This window comes from Sinocyclocheilus rhinocerous, unplaced genomic scaffold (genome assembly GCF_001515625.1).
Source record: "Sinocyclocheilus rhinocerous isolate Xijiao unplaced genomic scaffold, SAMN03320098_v1.1 scaffold512, whole genome shotgun sequence".
Classification (NCBI taxonomy): Eukaryota; Metazoa; Chordata; class Actinopteri; order Cypriniformes; family Cyprinidae; genus Sinocyclocheilus; species Sinocyclocheilus rhinocerous.
In genome coordinates this window covers 1021974-1033196 of record NW_015638979.1, presented here as the reverse complement: position 1 = coordinate 1033196, position 11223 = coordinate 1021974, and the positions used below count along the sequence as shown (strand labels likewise).

Genomic DNA, 11223 nt, shown 5'->3' with positions numbered 1-11223 from the left:
CAATAAAGAGAACAAGAATAACTTAAAGGCAGAGTAAGTGGTTTCTGGTAGCCAATGTTGATATTTGAAAACACCAAAACAAACACGGCCCTACCCCAAAAGGGTCTTGCCCCTATTTTGATAGCTCCGCCCCACATATACGTACGCAACCCAGGCAACGATTAGTTCTGTGAAACAAAGCAAAACCAATGTTACACCGTGTCTACGGACGTGAGCGGCGCGGCGCAACAAATCCCGACAGAAAACTGCTGCCGGGTTCTATTTATGACGTGCTGACATACATTTCAAATGGTTTTCAACGGTCGTTTGATCGCGTCCAGTGTAGTCAGACTTTAGCTGTTGTAGACACGGTGTTACTCACCTACTGAGAAGAAACATAGCAACCTCGGCGTCCGATCGCAGGCCTCCGCTCCTTGAGTTCTCTCCATCGCTGGAAAGCTGATCCGATATTTACACGGGTCCTACTTCTTGCCTTATCTTTCCGCAGACGTTTTCCTCTTTTGTTTTTTTATCCGCCATCTCTATCTTTCTGTCGCTCGGCTCGGCTAATGTCCGTCCCATGCACTGAACGCGCCCTCCTCCACATCACGAGTAGACACGCCCCTTATTGCTGATTGGCTACAAGTTTGTTTTGCTATTCGGCCCGAATCAGTTTTCTAAAGTGTTTTTGAAAAATCACATACCCTGCCTTTAACTGAAAAATGAGTGTTTACTGTTGTCCTTTTGCATTGACACACTATTTTCGTATTTAATGCTGTACAGTTGCTTTGACACAATCTGTATTGTTAAAAGCGCTATATAAATAACGGTGATTTGACTTGACAAGAAAAAAAGGCTAAAATGAATATATATTTTTATACATTTAAATAAGATGCCAGACATTGTCACATTTTTCACCTCTGGGTGTCAGCCATATGAGAGAGCGAAAGTTTGTGCATTAATCTAATTTTGTGTTTAATGTCAATGGTCTTTGACCTGATCGGTGGCTTGTGGCTTCTCTGTTATAATGAAAACAGAGAAGCAACAAGTGCTGAAAATACAAAACCAAACCCTTCTTTCAAGAATAAGCATGCATCTCCACAACAAAACTTCAGATTCACCATTTCATGAACACATAATCCAAACATGTGCGCCAAACTGGTAGCACTTACTTTTATTGTTGTATTGTGTAATTCTATTAATGTAAATGTAGGATGATAAAAATGTCCTTTACCATAAGAAGCATCTTGGAGCTGACTTTTTCCAGGAAGGTGGACTGCAGACTAGAAAATTTAGGCACTTTGATTTCCCGAGTGAAAACCTATAAAGACAAACATGTACTGCATGTATTGTTTGGTCTAAAGGCTGGTTTAGGTGTTTTATTATTATTATTATTATTAAATATTATTTTTCAGATAATATTTTACACATAATATTTTTATTTTCACAGTATAAATGTATCATTCTTTATGAAAATGTATAGAGCTGCTTTTATATTTTAGGAAGGGGATAAACATATTTGGTACACCATTCTAATATTTAACGCCCATGTTTCACAATCCAATGAGGATAAAAATCCTGTCCTCTTTTTCCCCTTATGGAAAGTCTTGTTCCCTTTGACATTACATTAAATTATGCAGCATAAATAGGGTGTGAACAGTGTTTTGTGTATTCCTTCAGTGCTGATTATTTGTCACTTCCATGGGTTATATCATGACAGCGGGATGTATCAGTCAGAAGGCAGAGGTGACAGCACAAGTGTCGTCTCTCACAGTTGCTGTGTAACTCTGTGCACCTCACAATCTTTCAGGCCACACAGTGTGTCAACTCACACCCTGAGGTGACAGGATGTGAGTGAGGGAGCCATCTGACACATCTGAACTGTTGACATACTGTAGGTGCTTATTGGCACATGCCATTGTGTGAATGATGTTAGGTGGACCTCACGTCTACAGCAACGGTTGCAGTGGTAAAGCTCTGTTTGTATGCAAGCACATTGTAATGTGAGGGGGGAACAGGTGTAACATTGTGTATAAAAACCCTTTAGAACGAAATGAAAGTGATTAGATCACACCAAACTGTTTACATGAGAAGCCATGACTGATTTTACATGCCAATACAACTCTTTCAGTTCAAAATTGGCTATTTCACATATGGCAAAAAATATAATATGTCTATATATAATATGTGTATAAATGTATATATATGTGTGTGTGTGTGTGTGTGATGCTGAAAATTTAGCTTTGATCATAGGAATAAATTACATTTTAAAATATATTCAAATAGAAAGCAGTTATTTTAAATAGTAAAAATTAGTGCTGTCAAACGATTAATCGCATCCAAATAAGTTTTTGTTTACATAATATATGTGTGTGTATTGTGTATATTTATTATGTATACAGTATATAAATACACACACAAACAGCATATATTTTGAAAATATTTACATGTATTTGCATGTATATATTTATATTCATATAATTTATATCATATATAAATATATAAACGTAACATATTTTTTGGGTGCTGTGTGTACATTAATGAGGAAAAAAAATTAACTTAAATGATTTTAGCAAATGGCTGCAATATAACAAAGAGTGAAAAATTTAAGGGGGTCTGAATACTTTCCGTACCCACTGTATATATATATGCTTATTTACTCATGTGAATAATTTTTATGTCTCCCAAATACTGGTCAGATAAAATGTTTTGCTTAAAAAATGAAATACTTATTCTCTAATGCAATAAAGTATTCAGCTCAAAGGCTAATATGTGTAAAACAGAGACATTTTCCCATGAAAATGTCAAAGAGAGATGTTTAGATATCTTATATCTATATTCTCACATGTTTGTCCATGTGATAGATGTCTAGTACCGACTGTGTTTTCTTGTGCGTTGCAGCTGTTAAGTGGGCCGCAACGCTAAGTAATACCCCTGACTGCTGGTTCTTCCCAACTCTGTCTGCCCGATGTTTGCAATCACGCTCCCTCCTCCAGACCAATGCTCTGTTTGCACACATCCACAATGACAGGGAGGTGTGAGAAAAAACATGTCTTTCTACAGGTTCCACTCTCATCCCAGCTTCACTGCTCCTTCTCTTCATCCTCTTCTCTCACCTCCATGCGGTCTGGACTATGGCAACAACTGGCATCTTGCAGTCAAATACTTTAGCACAAGTTTTCATATAGCAGGCAGCCAAAAGCCATAATATCTCCTAGATTTTCAGTAAAAATGTTTGACTCCAACAATTCCCATAGTTTTTAGTTAAAGGGATAGTTCACCCAAAAATGAAAATGTGATGTTTATCTGCTTACCCCCAGGGCATCCAAGATGTAGGTGACTTTGTTTCTTCAGTAGAACACATATGATGATTTTTAACTTTAACCGTTGCAGTCTATCAGTCGTATAATGCATGGCAATGGTAACAAAATCTATGAGAGTAAAAAAAACATGCACAGACAAATCCAAATTAAACCCTGCGGCTCGTGACGACACATTGATGTCCTAAGACACGAAACGATCGGTTTGTGCCAGAAACCGAACAGTATTTATATCATTTTTTACCTCTAATTCACCACTATGTCCGACTGTCTTTGGGCGCGCACGGCATCCGGTGTGTGAGGTGTGTACGCGCTCTGGCGTATGGAAGTGATCTCTCACGCGTATACGTCACTCATTGTTTACACAGTGCACATTCATTGTAGGTCCAATCAAAATGGTACTTACTTGCGCTTATCCGGATTGTTCAAACCGACTTAAAACTAAAAGATTACGTTCTCTCGCGCGAACTCATTCGGGAGTGGTGACTTTCCACGTATTCCCAATTTCTGAGCCTGCTCGCCTGAAGTTATGGTTGATTGCTCTTCGGCTGGATATCAACACACCCATTAACGTAAACTACGCCAGAGTGCGTACACACCTCACGCACCGGATGCCGTGCGCGACCAAAGACAGCTGGACATAGTGGTGTATTAGAGGTAAAAAATGATATAAATATTGTTCGATTTCTGGCACAAACCGATCGTTTGGTGTCTTAGGACATCAATGTGTCGTCACGAGCCGCCGGGTTTAATTTGGATTTGTCTGTGCATGTTTTTTTTACTCATATATTTTGTTACCATTGCCATGCATTATACGACTGATAGACTGCAACGGTTAAAGTTAAAAATCATCATATGTGTTCTACTGAAGAAACAAAGTCACCTACATCTTGGATGCCCTGGGGGTAAGCAGATAAACATCACATTTTCATTTTTGGGTGAACTATCCCTTTAAGTAACATCAACCGCTTGGCACACCTTCAGCCTGCATGGCTTTTTTCCAATCAAAACTTCAAATATCCCAAAGAGTTCTATTGAGGCAATATTCACTTGAGTTGAGAGATTTTTTTTAATATCTAAGTATTCCAATTAAATAAGTCTTCCACAAACCGTTGAGACTTTAGTTTTTCACCTTTAGACTTTTTGTGATGGATTACTTTCTAGACTTCACAGACCAACACTATTACATATACATGTCCTTAACTGTCCTCAACATGTCCAAACATTTTGCATTGTATATGTAATGGAGGCCAGGTGGTACGAGGTAGCTGTGCAGGTAAACCTCACTCCCCTGGCCTCGAGAGATGCACAAGCAACTAGAAGGCCATGGTCAACTCCCATGCTGGTAATAATCGGTTTGTTCCCTGAGCAGAACCGTTACAGTGGTGCCATGACCCAGGTGAGAGTGAGGTTTAGAGGCGTGAGTGTAACAGAGGCCAGCTCCTGGCTTTAATAGGTGCACTAGCGACTAACACTAAAAAAGCTGTGGTCTTTAGTGCTGTTATTAGTCTGCCCAACTCCCATGCTGGCAATCGTCAATTAGATCCCCATGCAGAATCGTTTACAGTGGTGCCATGACCCGGATGAGAGGTTTAGTGGCATGTGTGTAATGGAGCCCAGCTGGTACAAGATGTTGTGCAGGTAAACCTCAGTTCCATAGATTTAAGAGTTGCACCAGCAACTGATGCTATAGAGACTGCTTCCTTAGTGCATCTGACTCCCATGCTGTCTGTCAATGGTTCAAGTGCCACTCGAACCGGACCAAGCGGAATGGATTATAATATGAATTAGTAAAAGTGCTGGTAGTAACTGATTATATGTGTTCTAGATTAATTACATTCCAAAAATTAAGTACTTATAATTAGATTATATTACATTTTAAAATGCTCATAATCAGTTTACAGCTACTTCTTTATGGATTACATGATTACAAATTATTCACACAAGGGAAGTAAATTATTCACAATTTATTGATTCTCCCTGATTCTTTTTTTTTCTTCTCTTTTTAAATTTTTTGTTAATGTGATGCAGGGATTCCCAAACGTTTTGACAGTCAAACCACTTTGACCTAAATTATTTTCTTGAAGTCCCCCTGAGATTTAAAGGTAATATTTCAATAATTTAACAACACATTTGCATGTTCTCTGATGTTGGTTAATGGTGATACATTTCTTTCTTTCTTTTTTATAACAGTAATCCAATTTAAATCTATAAAAAAAGTTATGTCAAAAGTAATCTAGAAGTAATCCAAAAGTATTCAGAATACACATCTAAAATGAGTAATCCTGATTAAATTACAAAATATAATTTTCAACATGTAACATGTAATCAGTAACAGACTACAATTTGTAAGTAATCTACCCAGCACTGGGAATGCTAATATATAGTTTTTCAGAGGTTACATAAATTCTTGATGTTGAAAATAGATTAATTCAGAAGGTAAACAGAAAGTAGACCGTTCACAACTGCACTGAGCAGTGTGCTTGCAGAAGTTACGTAACGTATTTAGAACAAACCATATAATCAGTACATTGTGTAATGAAATCAGTGCTGTCGAGCAAACACTGTAAAGTTTTTTTTCTCTTATAAAAGCCTTTTAGTTCTAATTGTAATCGTTGAATTTTTGAAAAGGAAAACTATTATATCGAGAATTCTTTTTATAAACATTAATTCTCATTTTAGAAGTTCACTTGTCTATATAAGTGTAGATGAAAGTGAGGGTTATGTATGTTTGTGTGTGACTGCTGCAGGTGTGTTTGTCTCACTGCTGCTTACTGGGATCAGAGACACTGTGATTTGACACTTCCCTCAGGAAACATGAGCTCAGTTTCGTCTTGTACCCAACTCTGTTTGCCCTGCTGTTGGAAAGCGTTCACCCCTCCTCCACCCACTCTTACTGAGACTGGCATCTGTGAAGAAAGTAGACATACAAATAGACAACAATTTATATCACTACAACACCATTTGAGAGCTATTTTTCAGAAAGTTGCATTGAACAGCTTGAGTTGAACACACACTGTTCGACTACAGTGCTCAAGTTTGTAAACTTATGTCCTTATGTCTTTCCAAGCCTGTGCAGTTCTCTTCTTTTCAAAACACGAAAGAAGTTTCTGAAGAATGTTTCAATTGTTTTACCCATACAACGGAAGTCAGTCAACCCTATTGACTTAGAACTTTGAGACAATGAGACTTTTTTTAAGTTCAATCTTTTAAGTTTACGTTATAGCAAATGGACACAACACAGTGCCTGGTTGACAAGATCGTTCTTTTCTACGTCTCTCAGATTGAGATGGATCTCCACCTTTTTCCCACTTGGCCAACATGGCCAAGCCTGAGCGATACGGTTTCAATTGTTTTACCCATACAACGGAAGTCAGTCAACCCTATTGACTTAGAACTTTGAGACAATGAGACTTTTTTTAAGTTCAATCTTTTAAGTTTACGTTATAGCAAATGGACACAACACAGTGCCTGGTTGACAAGATCGTTCTTTTCTACGTCTCTCAGATTGAGATGGATCTCCACCTTTTTCCCACTTTGCAACATGGCCAAGCCTGAGCGATACATGTGAGCAACCAATGGAGTGAGCGTAGGATTGCTAATATATTCCTAATGATGTGCTACTTCTCAGGAAGAGCCTCAGACACAGCCCAGCTCACACCCGATAACACTGCACACCCGGGTGAGGACACACTTTGTCTGCTGTGTGCAAACTGGCCCTCCAGAGCACTGCAGTGCAGGACAGCGTTTCCTCACAGCACTGTGTAGCAGCTAACAGACATGTAACAAGACCGACAGAGAGAATGAGAATAAAATTAAAATTATGTTGAAGAGTGGTTTTAGCTATGGGTAGAGACCAGTAACGCTGAATTCAAAATAAATGCTCTGGGGAAAAGAAAAGAAAAAAAGTGGGTGTGTAAGTGGACAAAGATTTTGGAAGAGTTTGTTCCGTATATTTCTCCTTTCAACTCAGTGATGATGGAGCAATGTTCCTCAGACAGATTTGACTGTACATCCTGAAAATAAAAAGGTGTGAAATTCAACATGGCAGATAGATATTGTGACTCAGCATCTCTCATACAAACCAAACAATCTGAGGTAAATATAAAAAGAAATAGACTCGAATGTGTAATTTATAGATCCCAAATATCTCTATTTCTGGGCTCAGCTGTAATTATTGTGGCTGTCATCAGCTTCTCTGAGATATTTTTTCTATCTATCTATCTATCTATCTATCTATCTATCTGTCTATCCTCTGTCTGTCTGTCTGTCTGCTTGTCCGTCCATATAGATAGATAGATAGATAGATAGATAGATAAAACGAGAGAGAGAGAGAGAGAGAGAGAGAGAGAGAGAGAGACTTTTTCTTTTTGCTGGAAAAGGTTGTTTAAGGTCAAGAGAGCTCTTTTCCAAACAGTTGAACTCATTCCCTGACCTCTGGCATGATGTGACATCCCAGGCCAAATTGGTCAGTCTCTTTTGTGTGTGAAATGAATTAGACATTCTCCCCTGAGTGATGTTTGTCCATGATGTGCTGACTGAAGGAGATCCTCCTCCACTACTGAGCGGGAGGGGGGTCCTGTTTGGTCATCTCACTGCTACGTGAACAATCAATTCTCTTTTCCCATAAAGTTGAGGTTAAACTGGCTTCCAGCAGACGGTGTGTTTGTGTTAGGCCAGCAGGGCAAACAGCATGGGGAGAAAGGATAGTTGCAGGCCTTTTCAACCCTGGCAGCATTTTAAATAGTCTAAATAGGTTTTTTTTTCTTCATTGTATTGACTGAAATAAACTGAAACTTTTTTTGTAAGAATAAGTAAGACATGCGAAGCAAAGAAAGAAGGGGAAAAGGCAATTGAATTCTACATTCAGCTGCAGTGTTGTGGCCAGTGACTGATTGAATGAGCATAAGCTTACATGTTTGTGTTGAGCTGTGGAGTCACCAGGTGTGATCTGAAGTTTCGGGAGAGACCCAGACTTCTGTTTCAGCAGATCCTCAAGAGTCACATCTGAGCTGGAATTACTGCTGTGTTCTGCCAGCATGAACGACAATAACAAAAAATGCGAATCCAAAATTTTCCAGATTTAAACTTAAGTAGCGAAGTTTTCCATGAATACGTTCAAAGAGTCAGTTTCAATGAATTGATCCACAACTCATTCAACTCAATCCACTGTTTTATTTAGTTATCTCTCTCTCTCAAAAAACAAACAACAAAAAAACATGTAAAATATATAGTAAAAATATATGTAGCTTTTTTTTAACCAAATTGGATACAATGGCTGTTTGGTTGAAATGATGGCAATAATATTTTAGTTATATCGCCCAAATTATTACTGTGGCACCTTGTCTATTTAAAAACAACAACAAAAAATCTAATAACATGGCACACTTACTTTTTCATTTTTTGATATCTTTAAGCAAATAGGTTTTACCTTCTGTGAATTGATAATGGTTTCAGTGTGGAAACAGCACTGTCCATGGCATCAGCTCTCACCCACTGCTTGTAGTTGCTTCTCAAGTTGACATGTGCTTCTGTGTTGTTCTGTCCAGACCCTGAACACCTCCTGTTCCCTGCGGCTCTGAAGACACCCGAGTCGTTTTAGCTGTTTCTGCAGTTCCAGAACCTCATGAAGGCCAGATTAGAGATGGTTAATCACGGGCATTTTAATCACTTAAAGTCTAATCACTTAAAGTCCTAGTAAATATCTACGGAGAGAGAAAGCAGGGTATAATGCTGGTCTTACCAGATAGTAGCGTGTTTTAGGCAGACACCTCAGGTATGCATCATCGTGTGTGAGGGTTGGTCTGGTGGCCCTCTGAAGGCTGACAAGCTTCTGTGACAGAAAGAGTAAACTGAGGATGCAGAGAGGATCTCTAACTGTTGATCGCAGACTCTTATATGATGAGTCCTCTGCACAATGTGACTTTGCTGCAGCCTGGAATTGAACTGCTGGTTTCGACTGGCCCCAAGACTGAACCTGGTTTCTCCCAAGGTTTTTTCTCCATTCTGTCACCGATGGAGTTTTGGTTCCTTGCTGCTGTCGCCTCTGGCTTGCTTAGTTGGGGACACTTCATTTCCAGGGATATCGTTGACTTGATTGCACAAACACTATTTAAACTGAACTGAGCTGGACGATGACATCACTGAATTCAATGATGAACTGCCTTTAACTGAAAATTGAGTGTTTACTATTGTCATTTTGCATTGACACACCATTTTCCTAATTAATTGCTTTGACACAATCTGTATTGTTAAAAGCGCTATATACATAAAGGTGACTTGACTTGACATATTTTGGCAAATCAATGCACAGCTTGAAACATTAAGGAACAGTTGAGATCTTGAAACAATTGAGGTTTTTCTTTCTAATCTGAGGGTCTCGTAATGGCCACTTTTTTTTAGTAGGGCTGGGACCCCCAGCATACAAAACCAATGAGAAGTAAACATGCAACCACAGGAAGCCATTAACTGCAACGGGGACCAATTAGGCCCCAGCAGGTGTCCATGGCTCAGCCTGCTTTGGTCCCAGCTCAACATCATGAAGTCTGGACAAAGTTTTTGGCTGGGCTGAGGAAACAACAGGGCAGTTTCATTTGCTCAGAAATTTGTACCAAAGGTTTCCTACTGGCAGCCCATAAAATCCTTTATAGCTCTCCCTTTGTCCTCCCTTCCAGTGCTGGTCATTAGAGGACACAATTACAGCCCGCTGAAGAAGTCTTGCTTTTATAGGAGGAGATTGATAAGTCAGTGACCCCTCCCCCACATCCTTACCCCCCAGTCTCTAACTCTTATTGTCCTCAACCCAGACGGCCAAAATTAAAGTCAATCACAAGTCCACACCAACTGCTTCCCCCATATTACAACGACAGGCTTCCTCAATCCTCCGGACTTCAGTAACACTTCAAAGTGTCTCTGGGAGACACACATCTACTGTCCTGCAATGAGTTACACTACAGCGCAATTGACATTACATGGACATCTAGATTAATTTTTGCTCAAGAGATGTTTGCCATTTACCTTTCTTGATGTTTTGTACACATTGTAGCCTATATTCACTTCAGCAGGGCCAGAGGAATTTTTTTTGGTTGGAGGTTTTGCCTAAAATTAATTTTAGGAGGAATAAAAATACGCAAAAAGACAATTTGTGACATATAGTAAGAGTATAGACCTATGTAAATAGTATAGATCATTTGGTTTTGGGAGAATTAGATGATAATTTGTTGAGGGTAAATGATTTCTGTCTTTTGTAGACTTTTTGGTGGCTTGGCAAATTTGAACACAGTCCGAGACATTGTTGAGATTTCTTCTTAAACTCTAAAGGAGACATTTGTGAGATCACTGTGGCGCAAATGTCTCAATTTGATCTCAATTTACTCTCAGCGCTGTCTTGGAGAAACAACTGAGACATTAAAGAGGTTTCACACGTGATTTTTCTTTCCTATGGGAGTTTAGCAAGGTCAGGACACCACATTTTTCAGGGTTATGCACTAAGACCAGTCATGGTGAGGAAGTTTATACTTGTATACTTGTCGATGCTGTTGCTGGTGAGGTTGCAGTGGGGCACTATCATGAATATTTCAGCACAGAGACTTCCTCTAATGCTCTGATAGAGAGAAAGGAAATGGTCAACTTTGTTTGAAATGGTAATGGCTACCCCACTGATGTGGATGATGTGTTTGTTACTACAATAGGTGGTGCATGGATATGTGTATGTATACAGTACGTGTTGATTGGGTGTGCTTTGACCCAAATGTCCAGGAGTTCATCTTGGATGTTAAAGGGGTCATATGATGCGATTTCAATTTTTCCTTTCTCTTTGGAGTGTCACAAGCTCTTGATGCATAAAGAAGATCTGTAAAGCTGCAAAGACTAAAGTCTCAAATCCAAAGAAATATTCTTTATAAAAGTTAAGTCAACCACACCT

General features: G+C 39.1%; 1 long non-coding RNA gene across 1 annotated transcript in view; it reads right to left on the bottom strand.

Annotated features, from left to right (window-relative positions):
- Positions 1-8807: 8807 nt before the first annotated feature.
- Positions 8808-11223, bottom strand: part of LOC107750752 (uncharacterized) — a 5402-nt gene continuing 2986 nt past the window's right edge. The window contains exons 2-3 of the long non-coding RNA XR_001641175.1: positions 9043-9132; positions 8808-8922 (exon numbers count right to left, since the gene is read on the bottom strand). This is a non-coding gene — a long non-coding RNA (uncharacterized LOC107750752). The remainder of the gene's footprint in view (positions 8923-9042; positions 9133-11223) is intronic.